The sequence below is a fragment of the Panthera uncia genome, chromosome F1 (assembly GCF_023721935.1).
Source record: "Panthera uncia isolate 11264 chromosome F1, Puncia_PCG_1.0, whole genome shotgun sequence".
Classification (NCBI taxonomy): Eukaryota; Metazoa; Chordata; class Mammalia; order Carnivora; family Felidae; genus Panthera; species Panthera uncia.
Window position 1 is genome coordinate 29,996,591 of NC_064813.1, and position 22,671 is coordinate 30,019,261.

The following is a 22,671-nucleotide window of genomic DNA, read 5'->3' on the forward strand; positions in this document are numbered from 1 at the left end:
CAATACGTATTAATGAGTGGGGAGAGGACAGACCTGTCAATCCAGGTAGTCTACCAAAAACACAGCTGGGCGTCTCAGCCGAGAGCAGGCTTAGGGCTCACGGTGTGTATCTTTCTCAGGGGATCCCTTTTTTCCACCGTGCAAATGTAGAACATTCAAAAGGGTATGTTCTCAAGGGAGGAGATTTAATTAATTTTTACTGCTTCATCAAAGACATTCCTAAGTGAATAGGAATATTTTTGTGTATGATGAAGCTTAAAAATAAACAATTTATTTATGAACAGTTTATTTATAAGTGGCCTTATAATTAGTCCAGGGCTTTTTCTCTTTATATATATATATTTTTTTAAATGCTATTGACCACTCACCATGTACATAACTCCTTGCCAGGAGCTTGAAGAAAGTTCATACAGTGAGAAGGAAGGCTGGGGGAAGAAAGCAAAATGGGAACAAGAAGGGAAGGAAGGAGTTAACTTAGGGATAGAAGGAAAGAAGGAGACAAAGGCAGAGAAGCCAAAGCAGGAATGGAAAGAACAAGAGAACAGTCATCTGTTGCAGATGTCATAAAAAGCTAGAGCTGCCCTCGTAAGCCCTCATCAAAATTCAGAAATATGTCCTCACGTATAAAATCAAGTGGTTGTTTTTCCCATCGGAAAAAAAAAGGGCAGAGTAAATTTTTCATAATTTCTACTTTTCTTTTATACCTTTACACACAGGTATCTGAGAGCGGAACTGGTTTTTTTTTGTCTTTTTTTTTTTAAGGGCTTTTCCAGTCCAACTACTTCTCTTTCACCAGCCGTCACAGAGCCCAGACACTGAGTTGACTTTATTGTTATTGCAGCTCAAGTGATGACTGCAGTTCAAGAATCAGCAGGTGAAATGAAGCCTGACGGTCTCCTGATTTACCTCCAACATATAAGCAAATTAAATTACTGTCATGTTTTTAAATGAGCTTTCTCTAAAAGAGTTTCTGAGTGTTCCATTTTCATCTGATTTTAGCTGTTAGTCCCCAAGGATGTGAGCAGTTAATTTTCCTTATTAGTGTCAGTGCCTCCAGTAGATGCATCTCCAAGTGTAGCCCCACCTTCTGAGCTCTCTGGCTTGGCACAGGGAGAACTAAAGGCAAGAAGACCAACAAAACAGAAGAGCAGAGCTCTGATGCTCAAAGCTCTTATCTCATTCATTAATTCTGCAAGTACTTAGTGAGCACTTACTATGTGCAGGGCCCAAGTTAGACACTGTGAGTACAGTGATGGAAAGACACTACCCTTGCCTTCCCTAAGGCCCAAGAGTCCTCCTTTGAGGTGGGCACAGCAGGTTCTGTTAATATTCCCATTAAGAGTCTGGGAAACAGGGGCGAGGGACAGAGACAGCTCTGGGATTGGGCTGAAGCCTAGCTCTTCTCTCCTGAGGTCTAAATACCTGGCTAACTGTACTCAATAGCTCTCAAACTTTTCTCTTCCTAGTTTAACAAAAGAAGGCATTTGCTGACCCCACAGCCCACCCCCATGGGATTCCACTCCCATCTTTACAACTGGGGAAATGATTTGTGTCTCTGCTCCTGCCTTAGAAGCAGCAGCACATTTCTTCACACAACTTTAGACTATTATTATAACACTGGTAATAAAATGCCTTTAAGAAATAATTTGCTGAAGTCTTTAAATGTATCTTTCCCTAGAGCTGGGTATATAAAAATTAAGACTATAGGCGTGCTGGGTGAGCTCAGTTGGTTAAGCATCCGACTTTGGCTCAGGTCATGATCTCACCATTTGTGGGTTCAAACCCCAGGTCAGGCCCTGTGCTGACAGCTCAGAGCCTGGAGCCTGCTTTGGATTCTGTGTCTCCCTCTCTCTCTTTGCCCCTCTCCCATTCATGCTCTGTCTCTCTCTGTCTCTCAAAAAATAAACGTCAAAAAAATAAGACTATAAAAAGTTTTTTTCACATAAAGTGATCAGACCTCTAGGTATTCAGAGAGCGATGCTAGATGTGGATCGCTCCTTGGGGATCTCTGAGTTCACCTGCCTTTCATGTCTGAATCCTTCCCAAAGAAGAGGAGCCCAGAAGGAAAGGTGGTTTTTCCTGACAGCATTTTCTTATTCTTTCGCTCATTTCAGCTGTTAGCAGCAGCTGGTTTTTTTCAGTGCGCTGAAACACCCGCTGCCTTGTAAACATACTCTCTAATACCGTGCATTACTCATAGTTTGAAAAATCACTTTGACTCCTGAAACATAATTATGTTAATGTCAGATGAGTCAGCAGGAGGACGGCATGCTGCTGCTGTGGTAGCCCGTGCCTCCTGCCAGCTCTCAACCCCAGCGCCTGGGGCTTCAAAAAAAAAAAAAAAAAAAAAAAAACCAAAGAAGAGAAACCCCCTTTTGGTGGGAGGGAAGAGAACTTCTACTTATGGCTCAAGAAAGGGCTTCAAAGGAGTGATCAATTTCATTTTCGCCACAGCGTGAAAGGGAAAGGGAAAGCCGAAGTAGAATCGCTAACCCTAGGTTAATCCGTTTACGTGAAGAATAAACAGGAATTTGCAGAGTTTCTCTAGAGGATCTGTGATTTTTCCCTAGGAGATAAGTTGAGACAGCTCACTCTGATCAATATACAGTCGTGATTCGTTATTCCCAGGGTTCCTCTCTGAGGTATTTTCACGCTCACGGGAGGTGATGCTGAGCTGGGAGGTGCAGGACTATTACCCTCACACATGCGTAGGAAATGGGAGGCTGCTCCTTTGCGTGGGGATTCCAGACCCTTGCTGGGCTCCCCACGACCCTCGCTTTGGCTCTGTGCCCACTTGGGCAGCACGACTCCTTAGACAAGAATTTGCAGCCACTTTCTTGGGTCGTTTTCAGCATCACTTACAACCTCTCAATGGTTTCCCCTCCTCTAGCTGCTGGGAAATGAAGAGGAACTGCGCAGGACAGGGTTGGAAGTTTTCATGGCTGACCACAACCCCTACCTCCTCAGGCTCCTAGCCTTGGTCCAGCTTGCCAGGAACCTCAGCTGTGCCCTTCTCAACCAGCCTTACACCCTACCCCCCTTGCCCTGCTGAATTCAGAGCATCATCCAAAAAGGCTTCCAGGTTTATTACTGCACCCATGTCTCATAATAACCCATATTTCATAGATGGGAAAACTGAGGTTCAGAGAAGGGGTGTCCTTGTGCAAGGTCACACAGTGAATGGCAGAGTCAGACGCTCTACTCTGCCAACAACAGAACAGCAAATCCACACTTTGAGGATGAAGAGTGTGTCAGTTAGGGTTGGAAGGACCCCAAGAGCACATATTTTTACAGACGAGACAAGTAACCAAAATCTAGAGAGAAGCAATGATTTTCCCAAAGCCACCCAGCTCAAAAAGTGGCAGAACCCACTGCCAAACAGGGTCTCCTAACCCCCGGCCCAAGAGCTTTTCCTCTCTAACCTCCTTACTTCCTCATTCTGGACTTATTCCAGTTTAGACACAGAAAGAGCCTGCTCTCCCCAGTTAAGCTATGCAGCTGACACACTGGACACAAAGCATCCTATCCCCAAAGCACGAGACCCCACGAGAGCTAGAGATGTCGAGGAGGAGAATACCCAGGAAGGAAGGGGTTAACCCTGTCCTGCAGCTTTCCATGATGATATGGCTAATCAATATCCCAGATTAACTACAGCACCGATCAGTGGTATCTTCAAACTATGGCTTCCTCCAGGCTCATTTCAAAGGCTGGGAGGACATCATTGCTCAATTGGGGGGTGGGGTGTGCTGACCCGGGCCCCACCGTTGTCATGTACCCTGTGAGAGGAAAAAACCCCTAATCCAACCTAGAGACTCTGCAGCCCCTAACTCCAGGCCTTTTCAACCCCCCTCCCTGGGACGCCTTCTTGGGGTGCCACTAGACATCATGTACCTGGCTCATAGAACTTCCGGTTTTCCCACCCTTCCACAGGGTGGCACCGTGCCCCGGCCATGGTGGGTGCTCTCCCAGCTAAGGGCTTCCTGACCACACGCCTTTGTCCCATGACATTTTCCCCGCTTGGCCCCAGAGACAAAGAAAAGTCAAGACTCACATTTTGGGGTGAAGTGCCAAAAATCCTGAGGAAACTGTGGTGCATCCTATTTAGAGGAGGGTTTCCCCTTGTCATGTCTTCCCAGCTGGTTCTATCCAATTTATCCTGGAGGTATGGTTGAGGGACAAAAGCTAACCCCGCCCCTGTCCCCCAAAGCAATCAACAGCTGTTACTATATTGAGTGGCAATATGATGTCATATCATAGGTGACTAACCCACCGAGGCTTCCCTGCGAGCCATCATCTAAATATGACCGCCTTCCATCACCCTGACCTTTTCACAGGAGAAAGCTGAGTGAGGGGCTTGATAGTGCCTCCCGGGGCTCAAGTTCATGGCTGACCTTCTGCAGCCAGCGTCTCTGACTGAGCATGTGAGAACACACACGCCCACCCCCACATGTTGATTCCCTTCTTGGCAGAAGGTCACTTTCGACCAAGGCAGCTTTCTTCCACTGGCCTGATTTTGAAATTAGTAACCACTGGAATGTTTAATAATCACAGCTATTAGGGAGGAGGTGAGGGGGCATCCTGTATATAATTACCCTGGCATATATCCCAGGTGCTGGGTTAGAAACTTTACATATAGTTTTTTAACGCGATACGCAGAATGCTCTGAGGAAGACAGTACCGTCCTGTGGACTCAGAGAAACCGAGATCAGAGGAGTTAAGTAACTTTCCTAAAGTTACAGAGCTGGTAGTCATGGTGGGGCTCAGATTCCAGCTCAAGTCTCCGACTCCACAATGCACCAAACTCTGCATATGGAAAGATGTAATCACCTCACCTGAATTTTTTTAAATAGACTTCATTTTGGAAAGCAGCTATAGGTTCACAGAAAAATTGAGCAGAAACTAGAGTTTTCCCATAGACCCCCCCCCCCCCCCCCCCGGGTCAACCCCCCCCCCTCCCCACAATCCCCTCCAGGGCTGTACATTGTTATAGTTGATAAACGTACATTGACATATCATTACCCAAAGTCCATAGTTTACAATATGGTTCACTCTTGGTGCCGAGAACCCTATGGGTGTGGACAAATGTATAATGACATGGATCCATCATTATAATATCAGGTATTCTCACTGCTAAAAAACCTCTGTGCTCGCCTATTCATCCCTCCCCCCGATTCCCTGATCACCATGGATCTTTATACTGTCTCCATAGTTTTACCTTTTCCAGAATGTCATATAGTTGGAATCATACAGTACGTAGCCTTTTCTGATCGGTTTCTTCCTGAGGAAACTGTGGAGCATCCTATTTAGAGGAGGTTTTCTCTTGTCAGGTCTTCCTGGCTGGTTCCATCCAATTTATCCTGGAGATATGGTTGGTGGACAAAAGCTGACCCCGCCATGACTTTTTGTAGCTTGATGGCTCTTTTTTCTTTTTTTTTTTAAGCACTGAAGAATATTCCATTGTCTCGATGTACCACAGTTTATTTGTTCCTTCACCTACTGAATCACCTGGCTTTGAAATCTTTATTCCAGTGTGGTTCACTGGTCTTCTTCTTCTGGACCCCATCCCTGCCTCCTCAGCCTTGCCACCTACACAGCCCCTGCCTGGGGCAGGGGGTGGGGGCTGGAGGGGTGAGTCTTGGGCATCCCTGGTCTATGAATCATTTCAGCAACCTGGAAACCAGCTATCCCTCTAGGACACGCTCTAGGGTCGATCTGAGGAGATCTCTCACATGCACACGTGCCAGAAAATCAGAACATCCCCTTTTCCCTCCATGCCACTTATACTCATGTTTGCCCCCGGTCCCCAACATGGTCATTGTTGGTATGTCGCACCAGTTACCACAGGGGTTTCTCTTTTTTTATTCCACCCGTTCATCCATCCACCCAACAAATATTTATTGAGCACCTACTATCTGTTGGCCCTAGATGGCCAATCCACAGAGGACACTGAATGTATTTACATAAGTTTGCATACAGAGTTACACCCACCACGCCACTTCCCATTCCATTAGGAAATACTATTTGTTGGGGGTGTGTGTACAAGGAGATAAAGACAAACACATAGCGAGTGACTGAAAATAGGACTGTGAGGCCATGTGAGTTAATTATTATCTCAAATTATAATGTCATATTTATTACATGTAAAATTGTATTGTAATTATTAAATTATTTTTACTGTTATTTTTTTAAAAAGCCTCTTATACAGCGCTTTCTGGTTTTTAGGACCTAAGTGCTTTTACATAAATAGTAAACTTACACGTCGCCTGACAAGGGTGTACAGGTTGAAATATAAGAAAATTTCGGATAAATTCCTGGAGGGCAGATCTCTAACAAGTTATTAAAGTGGAGTTAGGAAGAACCAGAGTGCATTCCTAACCAGTGAGAATGATGTCATGAAGGCTAAGTGCCATAATCCATCCCAAGCCTTTTTAGCGGCTCCATCACAGGCAGGCGCTCAAGTGCGACACAGTTCTGGGCTGACCCGGCGGGCCATTGCTAAGCAGTTACCATGGATCTGGATTCACCCAGGGACCACTGAGCTTCCATGATGCTGGGAGCCGGCTGCATGGCTTCTCGCCGACCCCTTCCACCCTGTCAGGGAAGCAGCCGTGTGTAATGTCCCACATCTTGCCCCCAACAAAAGGAAAACTTTACTGTGTGTCATCCAGTGAGTCACCAGCACGGGTGGGAACAGACCCAGGATTCCTGCTCCTTTCTTTGCTGGAGCTGTTTGCTGGAGATGACAATCCTTTCACATTAGTGGCCAGTTACATTTATGGTTCCTAATGACATTTTAATGGGGCTTATGGGATAGGAAAATGATGGGAAGTGAAGGCTGGGAGATAAAAAATCAAAACCTGAAATGAAACACAAGAACCTGATTACTAAACGTTAAAAAATGGCAATCCAACTCATCAGGTCATTCCATTGGGAAATGGTGCCTAGGTCTGAGGAGGAATAACCCCCCTCGTCTATCTTGAGGTTGGATGAGGGAGACAAGGAAAGGAAGGAGGGAATAGCCAGAGATCCTCAGGAACTGTGTTCTCCAATTCTCCCCTCTGATTTCATCTCTATATTTACTTCATTTGTATTCCCTTCCATCACATATGGACATGTCACAGTTTATCATGCAGCTTAACACCCACCATCCCAATGGAGACTTGTAACAGAGCTGTGAGCCACGGGAAGAGCAGTAGGTACAGACAGGTCAGCTGACTAGGACCCTCTACCTGACAGGCCATGCCAGCCCGAGTAGGTCACCTCACCTGGACCTTAGTTCCCTTAGTTCTAGAACAAGGGCTGAACTGGTTGGCCTGAAGGTCCCCTACCGCTCTAAGCTTCCATGTCTGTGTACCCAGCCCCACAGAGGAAGAAGCCACTGCCTCCATAAACCCCTACCCCCCTCTAGCTAAGGCTGCCCATGGTTTCCTCCATCTCCTGCTGAGGCTGCGGTGAAAGCACACACAAGGTGTTTGGTCACAGGCTCCAGAAAACCTGGCAAAACAGAAAGAGAGCAGTGGACAGGGACTCCAGCAGGATGACACAGAGGACAGGAGCAGGGGACACACAGAGAAGAGCTTTGTGGTGGCTGGAGACTGGGTGCCAGGGAAGAGGGGTCAGCTCGGAGAGTGAGCAGCAGGGAGGAAGGTGCTTCTGTTAGACCTGGCGCGTGAACTCTGAAGATGTGTGAGTAGGGACTCACCAAGGACCAGCAGTGATTGTCAGGAGATAACAGCGACAGCAGCTCACCCACTTGCCTCTATCTCCAGGACACAGGCACCATCGTTTTGCTCCAAACTTTGAGAAGCTGCCGTCTCTAATTGGTTTTGGGCACAACGTTTCGTTCTCGTAGGAAATTTTCTGTTGCTTTCTAGGGAGGGGATCGTGGGAGGAGAAACGAGGTGTTTCTTCTGCATTGGGCGTGCCAGGTGAGGACACTTTGATTAAGCGGGATGGGCTGTCTAGTTTCAGGAGAGGACTCACAGAGTCAAGGGTAGGCCTGGTAGGGCTGGGACTAGAGTGCGGCGAGTGAGGTACTTTGGGGGCAACCCTCAAGGGGGCACTCGCCCTCGGGGTCCTGCAAGGGCAGGATGAGCATCTGGGAGTGAGTGCCTCCTCACTGCCTTAGCCTTGGGGCCTGGCCTTCTCTGGGGATCCTCTGGCATGCAGCGGGTTACTCTTTCAGAGGCGCTGGGCTTGCATTATGAGGGGAAAGTGGTTCTGGGGGACTCAACATACAAAATAAGACGTATTTCACACCTCACCTTTAACACCAAAAACATGGACTTGGGGGTCCAACCGACCTGGGAGTGGTTTCCAGCTTGCCATTCTTCAGCTGTGAAACATACTGACTCTTGCCCTGCCTCCACTTCCTTCCTCCTCAATGTCAGAATGGGGACAATAGCCCCTACCTCGGAGAGGAGGTATGAGGATTGAAGGAGGGGGCCAAGGAGGATAATGAAAATACCTGCCTCATGGGAAACCTCAGCATAGCAAACCTCCCTGGGAGGCTGTGATACTGTTGAATGACCAAGTGCTGTACAGGGTTCTTGTCCCAGAAGCTTCCACAGCAACAGTAGCGTCGGGGGACGGTTTGGAGATCGGTCCACCAATTTCACACCCAGAGGTAAATAACATGTTACAGGCCACGTGACCAACAAAGGTTTGGACGCAGTCGAAAACAGTGATAAATGGGCCAACCTGGCCCAACTGATGGATTATTAAATAAACACCCAAACCACAGCTTTTCTCTGCCAGCAGGCATAGAAGACTATGAGGAGGGATTGTAAGTGAAGGGGTTGGGAGTCAAGGGCCACGGAAAACTCCCTGACCTTTGGGTCAAGATCAGATTCTGACTAATCAAGGAGGGCTTCCAGGAGGAGGTTCTGGGGCTTCCAGCAGCTTTAATGAGGCTCAGTTGCACTCCTTTTTTTTCATCACCATCTCAACAGCCAACACTTCTCAGTACAAAGGGCTAGAAGATGGGCTCTGACCCCACGGTTGGGTGAGTGGAGTCATCGCCCCAGATCTTTCACGATCCGACGCCTGGTCCCTTTAAGGCATCGAAACTCAGTGAACGTTCTACGGGAGCCTCACGGCCTCCGCGAGGCGCGCTGACGTCACCCTTCGGGGAAACGGCTGACGTCACCGCGTCCTCGGCGAGTGGGGGCGGGGCCGTGACTCACCCGGGCCGCGCCCCCCGCCCGCGGCGGAGCGCACGTGAGCGCGCGCCGCGCCGGTTTCTAAGTTTAGCTCGGCGGTTTCGGTGGGGTCGGGCGAGGTAAAAGCGGCCGAGGGGAGTAGGTGGGCTGGGGGGGCGGCTCTCTCCGTCCCTGCTCGCCCCGCCGGAGGGCCTCCTGGAAGCCGAGGGTCCGGCCGGAGGGTGGAGCGCGGGCGCCCCCGCGGCGCAGCGCTCCGAGGGTCTCCCGCGTGCAAGCCCGGCCCCGCGCTCGCCCAGCCTCCAAGCAGGCGCTCAGTAAACGAGCCCCCGTTTCCGCCTGTTCGGCGACTCGGAACTTCCCGGAGAGTCCAGGGTTCTGGAAAGTTCTCCCAGGGTGTGGTGTGGGCTGAGGTCCGAATAGGCGCGGGGCCCGAGCCGTCGGGGCCCAGTTCTCAGTGGCCATGTGGGGCCATCGCTTAGCGTTTCCGAACTCGGGGGCCCCCCCGGGCATGGCCGGCGTCACCATCAGCGCTTGTTGGGGGTGGGGGGGCTTCCCGGGACACCTCCTTCCGAATTCGGCGTGGCGGTGGGAGGGACTGTGGCCGTTCTAGGGTCAGCCCAGCCACAGGGGCCTGAAGGTCACCGGATGAGGAGCCAGAGCTGATGCCACAAAACCGCAGGCTCCCGTCCAGAGGAGCCGGGGGGCATGAGCCAGGGGCGTACCAAGGTGACCTTCAGGAAACATTAAATCCTCGTTTTAAAGAAAGTAGCCCCAGACACCTTGGGAAACCGACACTCCCCCCGTTCTCGCGGGGGGGGGGGGGGGAGGGAAAAGTCGTGGAAAGATGCTCTGTCAGCGTAAAGTGAACTGCGATTTTGACTTTGCAGAGCGGTGGGCCACGTCACAGTGACCTGCATTCCGTTGTTGGTGTGGCATCCTCGGGTTTCACAGGGTTTGTCTTCGTAGGCAGCTTCTTAAACAATGTTCATGAAGCTTTTGACCTTGTTAGATGGAGTGTCAGATACTACAGAAGTGTTAAATATAATGGCCAACTGAGAAAGTCATGTGATAAATGGAACGTTTTCTAACGGGTGGGCCGTTAAAAATTTATTATTTCAAGTTTTCGAAGGCCATTACCTTGAGTTTTTCGTATGTTCTTGTCTTAGAAATTGTGGAATCAAGGTAACTTTGTTGATGATGACCTGAATGAATGACAGAAACCCCTAACTCCAAACGTGTAAAGGTGGAGATTTTCAGATATACGTATGGAAACTGCAAGCGTTGAGGGCTTTATTCCCCTTCCGTGTCCATCTTAACACAGCTGAAAAAGGGCGGACAGTGTGGGATCTAACAGATCCATCCAGAAGTAGGCTTACTGTTTTGTATTGTTCATATAGCTGCAGAAGACTCTTTTTCCTAATATTGTACAGTTGCTACAACATTTTCCTTAATGTAATGCCTGTTTGGGGAGGGACTTAAGGGGAGCAGGTGTGAATGATGATGAATCACATTCTCAAACTGAGCTAATTTCCCTTTGTGTAGGCTATTGTTCTTTATATATGTAATGTGTAGGGACCTTAACATAAAAGTTCTCACATTCAGAAATTAAGATTTTCAGTCCGGAAGTTGAGTTTTTGCTTTTAAAAAGACTTACCCTTGGAACAGGCCACCTGCATCCTGTAGGCGGCCTGTTTGCATTTCTGTAAAGTCTTCCCTGCCCCCAAGATGTACCTGCTCTCTTTGAGCTACTACATCTGTTACTTATTGTTCGCTATACTGTCATTGTTTGCTTAAGTGTTTGTTTCTCCCACTAGACTAAGCTCTTGGGTCTACGGGCTGGTGCCTTTGTATCTTTGGCATCTAGAGCACTGTTAACGTTTTTTCAGAGTATTTTGTTTCATTGAATAAATGTGGGTTTCCCAAAGTAGATTGCACATTTTGCGAAGGGAGTTGTTTTTTTGTTTTTTGTTTTTTTTTATAGCTGAGGGGATTGAGCTGCAAACATATATAGTTGCTGTAGGAACACAGTTTACTTCTTTTCTAAGCCCACCCTAACTCAACCCCCCCCCCCACTCCCACCACTCCCATCACCCATGAGAAGGGAGCCAAAGAAAATAAAACAAACCCTAAATTATGTTGGGATCTAAGTGATGGGTGTACCTTTAGATTGGGGATTGTAGAACTTTGTCCTGCTCTCGGGCCATAACTGTAATCCACACACTTGACATTAGTTAGGTCCTTGTCACAGGGGAGTTGACTAGTCTTCATTTTAAAAAAAAATTAGGAATTTCAGAATCTCTCTTCTTCTGTGGATAGTTAAGACTGGTTGCTAAATGGGAGTGTCTTACATTGAAATACATTTATTTCTGTGCAATGATAACTTCATGCCTACCCTGACAGATCATGACCTGGGCCGAAGTCTGCCACTTAACCAGCTGAGCCACCCAGGCTCCCCAGAAGGGCTACATTTTAATATCCATTGTTTAATTAAGTCAAGAAAGAGTAATGTGTATGTGGAAGATTTTTAACAAGGTTTTAGTTAGGGTTTTAGAACATGGTTCAGCTAAATTTTCCCACACAAGGAGTTACACAAGTGTGATGAAAGGCAGAAAGTAACTTTCATGAAAACAGAAGAAAGAAAGCTAGAAGAAAAGACCAAGGGACACTTTGCTATTGGCTACATTCAGTTTTGACAATTCCTACTTCTTTTCACACCACCCTCCTCACCACTTTTAGGCACTGTTTGACCTGGATTTTTTTCTCAAAATAGAGCTTTCTATAATAATAATCGTAATCATAATCATAATAATAGAAATAACTTCCATTTGTTGAGCACTATGTGCCCTGTGCTCGATGCTTTATGGAATTATTTCAGTTAATCTGTGTGTGTGTGTGTGTGTGTGTGTGTGTGTGTGTATAATCTCAGAGATTTATTATAAAGAATTGGCTCACATAAGTACAAAGGTTGGCAAGTCCAAAGATCTGCAGGGTGACTTGGCAAGATGGAAACCCAGCAGAGCCAGTGATAATGGTTCCATTCCAGGTCAAAGGCAGGAAAAAGCTGATGTTCCAACGCCTTCAGGAAGGAAGAATTCCCTCTTACTGGGGAGAGGGTCAGCCTTTTTGTTTTTCTCAGGCCTTCAACTGACTGTATGAGGCCCACCAATGTTATGGAGGGCAACTACTTTACTTAGTCTACCAATGTAAATATTAATCTCGTCCAAAAACACTCTCGCAGAAGCACCCAGGATAATGTTCGACCAAACATCTGACCACCCTGTGGCCCAATTTAATAAATTTGTTAACCATCATCCAGATCTATTTGATTTCCAAAGCTCATGCTCTTAATGTTAGTCACAATGTCTTCCTCCTACTCTAAGATTCACAAAGTAGCTTTAACCCTGGGCCTGCCTTCCCCTCCTCATCTGGAAGGAATGTCTGTCACAGTTCATTCCACTCACACGTGATGAACACACCTAATTAGGGCAGGTGTTTAAATGCCAGTAACCAAGCTCAGGATCCCCTTCCCCAATAGCACATACAACATACAAGAAAGCCATTCCAGCTTTCTAATTATATTCCAAGCTTTCTAATTTTGTATTCACTTAACACTTTGAACTGATTCCCTCCACACAAGCACATCCTACCTGATTCCTTGTTCGGTTCCCTTCATGTCCTCTTTGAAGGGCACCAATCCAGTGAGCCCATGACCTTCCCTTCTCTCTACTGACCAAACTTGCTATTGCTTACTCTTGACTCATTCCTGCTATCATTGTCACTGTCATCTTAATTTTTTTTCTTTTTTTTACCTAGTTGGCGCTTTTCTGTTACATCCTAGGGCACCTTCTATAGATATCATAGATGTCCTAATAACCACTCATTCTTCATTTTTTCACGAACAGCCTCAGAGCATTTGTTCTTAGCAAATTAGTTGTCCTTTAATATCCAGAACGTGGCCATTCCCAGCAAAGTAATACTTTGAATTTTTATTCGTTTTTTTTTGTTACATATTATTAAAGTTCAAAACATTAGAGAACACTAGAGATGGACAAAATCAGATTTTATTGATAGTCAAAAGATATGGTTGAGGCTGTCTAGCTTTTAAAACCAAAAATGTTGAGATGGTATTGGGAGAGGACAGTTGTTAACAGATGTTACAGATACTAAGTTATCACTGAAGATACTGTTCCATTCTTCTAGAAGTTAATTTACCAAGCACAACTCACATAAAGGGCATTTTTATTACAGCCGCAAATTAAAAGACACTTGCCTTCCATATTAGAAAAAAGTCAAGTGCATATTTTTTGGTTGATAAATGACATCTGCCACAATTATATGCATTGAATCAAAATGAAAAACTTCTGTTACACAGTACGTTTATTCCAGGGTTTGCAGGGCTGGAATTAACATTAGTCCTCTTAATTTAAACTGACTTGGATTATCTGATAGAATAAAAACAGAGTATTAAAGTAGGGATCCTAAAAATCTAAGTTGAGAAGTTTGATTTGTAATTTGGTACTGTTTTTACAAGCTACATTCCAAAGATAGGCAAGTGACTTTGGTCTGTAAAACAATTATGAGGCTGGGTCTTTTGTAAATGGTTTCTTGGGTGCATTTTCATCTATTGAAACCTTAATAAAGAGGAGACATCACTTAGTTACCCCATCCTGTGTTTTTAATAGTGTTGTTGTTGTCTTTCTAAACCCAGGTTTGTTGAAAACAATCCTGTCTTTGCCTTTGCATTTTTTTAGAAGCTGAGCTACAGTTAGTTTTAGGACACAGTAGAATCTATCAAGTAATAAAGCTAGCTGGTGATTCTTTGTGCTTAACAAGAATCTATTAAATGTAGAATTTCTAGCATATTCGGTAAGCAGCATTTATGGTGATATTCTGGAAGTTTAAATCATTGAAATTTTTAACAGACTTAGATTATTTTGAGATTTAAAAAATATATATTGTCTTAGTGACCTTATGGTTATGATAAAGGTTTCGCAATCCAAATCCTTAAAAAAAATCTCGTAACATTTTTCTTATATCCTATTTTAAATGTTGATATTATCATATTGATTAATACCCAATTAGATTATTAGTGTTATAAATAAATACAAAAATTACTAGATTGGCTTCACTCCTGTAAATAGGATTTGTTTTATACCTAAATTGTAAACTATATTTTAAATTTTATTTTATTTTTAGCTGGGTAGTTAAGGTTTAATGCTTGTTTTTTTTAAATCAGGTTTGCTGAGGTAATTTACATGCAGTAAAATTCATTCTTTTAGGTGTAAAATTCTATGAATTCTGACACAGCCATATAAGCATTTCCACAATCAAGAGAGAACATTACTACCACCCCAGAAAGTTCACTTGTGCCCCTTTTAGTTAATCTCTTATCCTGACAATGAAATTTTAAATAAAATTAATGAAATAAGACATTTAAAAACATGCCTGATACACTAGCCTTGGGCCATTGTTGTTGTAAACTAGATTATAACTTTAGTGGGAAAGCAAATGTAATTGAAACAAACCTAAGTTTTTGAATATATTACTCAAAAGTTATTGGGTAGAAGTGTTAAAACGAAGTGAAAGATTGATTTAAAAATTTTTTTTAATGTTTATTTTTGAGAGAGAGAGACAGAGTGTGAGCAGGGGAGGGGCAGAGAGAGAGGGAGACACAGAATCCGAAGCAGGCTCCAGGCTCTGGGCTCTGAGATGTCAGCACAGAGCCCAATACAGGGCTCAAACCCATGAACTGTGAGATCATGACCTGAGCTGAAGTTGGATGTTCAACCGACTGAGCCACCCAGGCGCCTCTGATTTTATTGTTTTATTCCATCTTCATGATGTAGTATGTTTACCTTTCTTCGCCATATGTCCATCTCAAATATCTTGGTATAACTAAGTCCTTAAAGCATTTTCTTTTGCTAGCTTGTATTTTCGTCTTTTCAGTGAATATTAAAAATAGAATACTCTTCCTGTCCTTCTGAAATAAGTAAGTTAAGGGCAAGGACTATGTCATCTTCATTGTTTATTACCATCTCTTCCATACAGAAGAAGCCTAATGTTGAATGAAAGAACTTTTAAGTTGTTTCAAGCTGAGCAGAGAGGGATTGGAGAATGACTTGGATTTTCTCAAATAAACATTGAGAGTATTGGTAATGCTAGGTTAAAACTTAAAAGTCAGTTAAAAACCTAGGTTTTAGAGTTGGATCTAAATTTCTTTCATCCTTTTTTTAAATTTTTTTAAAGAATTTTTTTATGTTTACTTAGTTTTGAGAGAGAGAGAGAGAGAGACAAACTGTGAGTGGGGGAGGGGCAGAGAGAGAGGGAGACAGAATCCAAAGCAGGGTCCAGGCTCCTAGCTGTCAGCAGAGAGCCCGACAGGGGGCTCAAACCCACGAACTGTGAGATCATGACCTGAGCCAAAGTCAGATGCTTAACCAACTAAGCCACCCAGGCGCCTCTTTTTAATTTTTTAATGTTTATTTTTGAAAGACAGAGACAGCATGAGTGGGGGAGGGTCAGAGAGAGAGGGGGAGACCCAGAATATGAGGCAGGTTCCAGGCTCTGAGCTGTTAACACAAAATCCGACGCAGGGCTCAAACCCATGAACCGTGAGATCATGACCTGAGCCGAAGTGGGACGCTCAACCGACTGAGCCACCCAGGTGCCCCTCTTTCATCCTTTTTTTAATTGAAGTATAGTTGACATCCAATGTTACATTAGTTTCATCTCTGCAACTCACTAGTGAGTTAACAATTCTATACACTATGCTATGCTCACCACCATAACTGTAGTTACCATCTGTCACCACATAACGTTATAACAACGTTATTGACTGCATTCCCTATGCTGTACTTTTCATCCCCTTGACTTATTTTATAACTGGAAATGTTCATCTCTTAATTTCCTTCATTTATTTTGCCTTCCTCTCCTCAACACCCGCCGCTCTGGCAACCACCTGTCTTTTTCTCTTTATGTAGGAGTCTGTTTCTAGGGTTTTTTTGTTTTTCTGCCTGCTTGCTTGTTCATTTATTTTGGTTTTTGGATACCACATACAAGTGCAATCATACAGTATTTGTCTTTCTCTGTCTTATTTCATTTAGCATAATACCCTCTAGTTCTATCTATGTTATCGCAAATGTCAAGATCTCATTCTTTTTTATACCTGAGTAATATTTCTGTGTGTGTGTGTGTGTGCACATGTGTGTGTGTATGTATACATACAACATCTTCTTTATCCATTCATCTATCAGTAAGAATTTAGGTTGCTTCCATAACTTGGCTATTATAAATAATGCTGTAATAAACATAGGGATGCACATATCTTTTCAAATTAGTAGTTTCATTTTCTTTGGGTAAATAGTAGAATTACTGAATTTTATGGTATTTCTGTTTTTATTTTTTTGAGGAATCTTCATACTGTTTTCCATAGTGGTTGAAACAATTTACATTCTCACCAGTAGTGCATGAGGGTTCCCTTTTCTCCACATCCTTGCCAACACTTGTTATTTCTTGTCCTTTTGATATTAGCTATTCTGACAGGCATAAGGTGGTGTCTCATTGTGGTTTTGATTTGAATTTCCCTGATTCTTAGTGATGCTGGGCATCTTTTCATGTGGACCTACATTTGAATACCAACCTTATCATTTATTTAGCTGTAAAACTTCAGGCCAATAAATTTCTATGAGCATCCGTTTGCCTACCTATAAGATCACAGTAAAAAAAGTAAAATGCATGTCCTATCAGAGCTGCTATCAGGAGGATTTCAGATTAAAGCACTTGGCAGTGTCTTGCTCATAGCCTAATTCTTTTGAGTTGAAATCTTAAAGAAGGTATTTTAAATCACAGAACACTGCTATCTAAGACAGAGGAGAGAATTCGGTTTTAGAACGAAGATGTAGGTGGCTGGATCTGACCTGTGGGCTCAAGAGGAATAATTACTCTCCCAACTTGTGTTTCCCAAAATGTGTTACACATTTTGATTTGTTGGATTTTTCTCAGAGAAAAGAAATAAGAGTGGCAATGGTGAAGAGAAAGGAAACAAGATGGGGAAATTGACAAGGGGAGAGATACCGACTGAAATAATGATGAATGAAAGAACAAACAGAGCATGGCACCAAAAACAGAGTTAGTAATATTATCCCATATAAGCTAGCTTGGTTCGTGGCATCTGTACTAAAAAAGAGAAAGGAGTAAGGAAGTTATATAAACAATGGAAAAAATAGCTATCTAAATATTTTGAAAAAAAAATACAGTGAGAACCCCAAAGTTTCCTCTTATGCAGTGTTAATTTGTATATATTATATGTTAATGTTCAGGAAACAGTGGTTCAGTTATTTGCTCTGATTTCCTAAAGTTGTTAAATAATTTGATCAATGCAATGGTATTAGAGCAGCTACATTATGAACATTATGAAACAGAATACTACTTTTTTTTATCCCCAAAGAGCACAGAAAAAAAAAAGACTTTTCTGTGCTCAAAGTGTCAAGGGTGAGGGTAAAATAAGGATGATTTCAAATAAGCAAGATCTCAAAAAAAAAAAAAATCCTTCTCATTTGCCTTTGTCTCAGGAAGCTGAGGGGGTGCTTTGTCAAAATGAGGGAAGAAACCAAGAGGAAGGCATGAGATGCTGGCACCAGGGATTCCAACTAGTGTCGCAAAGGAATAAAGGTAACTTTCTGAAATATTCCTAATATGGAAGATTGAAATAAAGAATTGAAGGAGTACAGGTGAAAGAAAAAGTTAGTTAAGAAATTAGGAGCTAAGAAGTAAGAGGAAGAAGAACACATACTCTGAACGTGTGCAGTTTCAAGAACGGGATAACAAATCTGGCCCTTAAGTCTCCTAGCATCCAAAGCAAAAGGGAAAATATACCCACTTGCAAGTTGCCTAATGTCCTTACGATAAAAACAAAGTGGTTGTTTCCTGAAAGACCTATTGTGGATCTTATAAAAAGGATCCTTTGCTCTTAATTGTATCCCCACATGTGTTTCATGTGACTGTTTCTTACAGTGTACCTTATGGCCCCAAAGCATTAGTAAGTAAAGGCAATTCTGTAAGGACTAAATAGTGCTCTCCAAGGTAAACCAAGGGCTTGTGATTGGTCAGGATATTATTATTTATTATTTATTTATTTTTATTATAGAGAGAGAGGGAGGGGCAGAGTGAGGGAGAGAGAGAGTCTTAAAGACACTCCGTGCTCAGTGCAGAGCCCAGTGTGGGACTCTATCCCATGACCCTGGGATCATGACAGCCGAAATCAAGAGTCCGATGGTCAACTGACTGAGCCACCTAGGCCCCCCGTGGATATTATTAATTGACATCCCATTAAACTTCATGGGAGGCTAGAAGGAGGTTGGTAGGTTAGTCTGTTATCCTAAACAATTTAGCTCTTTCCCCACACTAGCCCTGTTGAAGCAAAACAAGTTATCTTTGTTTAAAAAACTTTTTTAATGCTTATTTATTTTTGAGAGAGAGAGACAGAGCCTGAGTGGGGGGAGGAACAGAGAGAGGGAGACACAGTCTGAAGCAGGCTCCAGGCTCTGAGCTCTCAGCACAGAGCCCAGCATGGGGTTCAAACCCACAAACTACGAGATCATGACTTGAGCTGAAGTCAGATGCTTAACCTTGACTGAGCCACCTAGGCATCCCCAAAACAAGTTCTTCTAACTACACTTGTCCTCATTAAAAGGCAGTTTTGTGGCATGTTCATTTGGGGTCTTGTGCCCTACCCCAAATGGCTCATCAGAGTATGCTTTCCTGTCTTAATTTCTTTTTTTTTAAGTTTATTTTTATTATTTTGTGACAGAGAGGGTGAGAGAGATAGTCCCAAGCATGCTCCACACAGCACACAGCCTGATGTGGGGCTCAAACCCACACACCCTGAGATCATGACCTGAGCCAAAATCAAGGTCAGATGCTTAACCAACTGAGCCACCCAGGGGTCCTTACTTAATTTCTGAGAGAATTTTGATGAATGCAGTTTTTCTCTAATGCATTACATTTCCAATAATGTTTTAGTACCTTTAGGCTGGATTTTCTGGCTCTTCCATTAATCTAGCTCTGAATATAGTCTAGACAGAAAACTTTCTGATTGCCCTGTTCCTTCAACAGGTAGCATTCGGGATACCGTGTCCCTCAAGCAGTCTTTCATAAGCACTTATTTCCTATAACCAAGCTTATATTAATAATTAAGATGGTATTTAGTTAGAATCTATAAAGTTTGGACAACTAACTAGAATTTTCAGTTGTGTCACATATTCCCCTAACCACTAATGAGAATTTGCTGTGCCACCTGTACAGTCACCGGTTTTGAAAAATTCAGCCCCTATGCTTTCATCTGATATATTTTCCATGAATAATAATTATTAATGGAAAATCAAGTATAATTTTTATAACTCATTGAGTGTTTGCCATTATTTAACCTATAGTTCACTGGTTATTGAACAAGCATTATAAGTATACTTTTAAAATAGCTTTTGAACTAACCTTTAGAAAGATAAACATTTTTTGCTATTAATCTCACATTTTTTGCTATTAATCTCTTTTGTGTCTAGCAGAATATGTTTATTTACACAAAAATAACTAAATCTCTCTGATATCCTAAAATTTGAAACCTTAAAAGTTGATGTCTATTTGTGCAGTATTATTATCTGCTCTTCTCTGGGAAGTTTATTATATTTCAAAGTAATAAACTACACTCCTGCCACTTACAGGTCAGTTATTACTATGGTAGAATTTCTGTTGTCTCTAAGAGAGTCTAAAATGCTTGAAATTGAAGACTAATTTTGAAAATGCTGTGGTAGCTCAGTAGAACCCATGGTGACATTTTTATTCTGACCTGAAGTAAATTACTGTGTAGTAACGATTCAGTGAAATAATATTTCTTCCCAAATCAACATTTGTCATTGCTACAAAAATATATGTTTCTTTTATTTTTTTATGACTGTTGTTAATTTTTGGCTCTTTTTAAAATGAGAAAAATACTTTTCTCAAATTTGATATGATTTATAAACACGATCTCTGAAATACTGAATGATGTATTTGTATAAATAAAACTGTCATAAATTTAGAAATCAGTTTTGTAAGTGAGAAAATACCACAGATGTCAAAGAGGGGTTTTTTTGTTTGTCAAAATTTTTTTTTCCAAATTTAGGCAAATTATTTTGACTTTAGAAAAATCTGTACAACAAGAATTTTCAGGAGTGATGTTAGCAAGATGGCAAAATAGGAAGCCCTGGATCCTGCTTCTCTCACAAACACACCAATTCAGCATCAATTCATGAACAAATTCACATTATGTAAAATCCAGAAACTAATTGAAAGGCTCTTGCACCCTAAGTGAATATGAAATCAGACTCAGCAAAGCCAGTAGGGAGATTCAGGATCCCTTTTCACCAGAGTCCCTGTTCCCAGCACAGTGCTATATAATCAGGAAGAGAACCCCTAATTCCCCATTTCTCCTAGGGATGGAGAGATTGGTTCGTGCATTCAGCACCCCAGCATTTCCCAGGGGGCTCCCAGAGGACTGGTTTCTATCTTTTAAGTCTTAGAACTCTAATGGGCTAGCAGAATCTAGCCACCTGAGAGAGAATGGAAATAGCAGCTTGGGCTGATAGGTGTTATGGATCTTCCCTCCTTCTAAGCATGGAGTGAACAGATGTCAGTCCTGGAGCCCTGATGGGTCTGGTGCTGTCTAGCCACCGCAGGGAGAAAGGAGACTGCGGTTTGGACTGATAGATGCAACTGTGTCGCCACCCCTGGCTTAGCACAGAGTGAGCAGACAAAACCCATGCTTCCTACTTCTCCCTGTAGAGAGAAAGAGTTGATAGAGTCCCCCAAACCTTTGGCAGGGCTGACAGTGGGAGTCTTCTCTTGTATGAGGTCAGTCCATGCACACAGGTGCAGGTGCCTGCTTTGTCCAATGTACAGACACCAACACAGACAAGGAAAATGAAGAATCAGGCAAAGGTGTTCCAAACAAGGAAGCAATATTAATTTCTAGAAACTGACCCTAATGAAATGGAATTATAGGATTTACCTGACAGAGACTTCAAAATAACTGTCATAGATGCTTACTGAGATCAAGAGAAAAGTGCATGAACAAAGTGGGAATTTCAACAAAGATGTAGAAAATATTAAAAAGTACCAAACAGAAATCATGGAGCTGAAGAACACAATTGCTGAACTGAAAAATTCACTAGAAGGGTTTAACAGCAGACTAAATCAAGCAGAAGAAAGAGTGTGTGAACTCGAGAACAAATCATTGGAAGTAATTCAGTCAAAAGAGCAAAATGAAAAAGAATGAAAGAGAGTGAAGAAAAGTTAAGGGATTTATGAGGCATCATCAAACAGAGTAATATATGTATAATGAAAGTCCCAGAGGGGAAGAGAGGGAGAAAGGACCAGAAAGCTTATTCAAAGAAATAATGTCTGAACAAACCAGGGGGAGGAAATGAATATCCAGATCCAAGAAGCCCCCAACACACTAAGTGACCACAAAGAAATCCACACTGAGACACAATCAAATTGTCAAAGGTCAAAGACAAAGAATTTTGAAAGCAACAAGATAAAAGCAGCTTGGTGTGTACAAGAGAACCCCCCATAAGACTATCAGTGAAGTTTTCAACAGCAACCTGCAGACCTGAAGGAAGTGGAATGACATATTCAAAGTGCTGCAAGGAAAAAAAAAATCCAACCAAGAATACTGTACTCAGCAAAATTATCCATCATAAAAGATGGAGAAATAGACTTTCCCAAACAGATGAAAGCTCAGAGTTCATCACCATTAGACCTGCCTTACAAGACATGCTAAGGAGAATTCTTCATGTTGAAATGAAAGGGTGCTAAATAACAACATAATAGCATAAGAATACATGAAACTGTGGTAAAGGTAAATACATAGACAAATACAGGATACTGTATTATCATAATAGTGGGTAAGTCGATTTTAATTCTAGTATAAAAGCTAAAAGAGAAAAGTATTAAAAATAAATATAACTAAAAAATATGTTAAAAGGTATACAATATGAATGCATGTAAATTGTGACAATAATAACATAAAGTGTTGGAGGAGAAGTTGAAGTATAGAGTTTTTATACATAACCAAACTTAAGTTTATCAGCTTAAAACAGACTGTTACGGGGGTACCTGGCTGGCTCAGTTGGAAGAGCATGCAATTCTTGATCTTGAGGCCACAAGTTTGAGCCTCACATTAGGTATAGAGATTACTTAAAAATAAAATCTTAAAGAAATAGACTTACAACTATAAAATAGTTTATGTACACTCCAAGGTTCACACACACACATACACACACACACACACACACAATTCCTATAGCAGTTACACAAAAGAAAAAGAAAAAAGAATTAAGGCATACCAATGCAATATGTATTGCCACCTACAAAGGAAAACAGAGGAAAAATAGACAAAAGAAGTAAAAGAGTAATAGAAAACAACTAACAAAATGGCAATAATAAAGTCTTCCCTATCAGTGATTAAATGCAGATG

At 42.7% G+C, this 22,671-nt stretch overlaps 1 long non-coding RNA gene across 2 annotated transcripts in view; it reads left to right on the top strand.

Annotated features, from left to right (window-relative positions):
- LOC125925293 (uncharacterized) overlaps positions 1–22,671 on the top strand; it is a 155,189-nt gene that overhangs the window by 91,432 nt on the left and 41,086 nt on the right. Inside the window, exons 1-2 of one of the 2 annotated variants that reach the window (XR_007458772.1) lie at positions 16,559–17,288; positions 17,732–17,831. This is a non-coding gene — a long non-coding RNA (uncharacterized LOC125925293). Of the gene's footprint in view, positions 1–16,558; positions 17,289–17,731; positions 17,832–22,671 lie in introns of those variants that run through there. The other variant, XR_007458771.1, reaches the window with a different exon arrangement.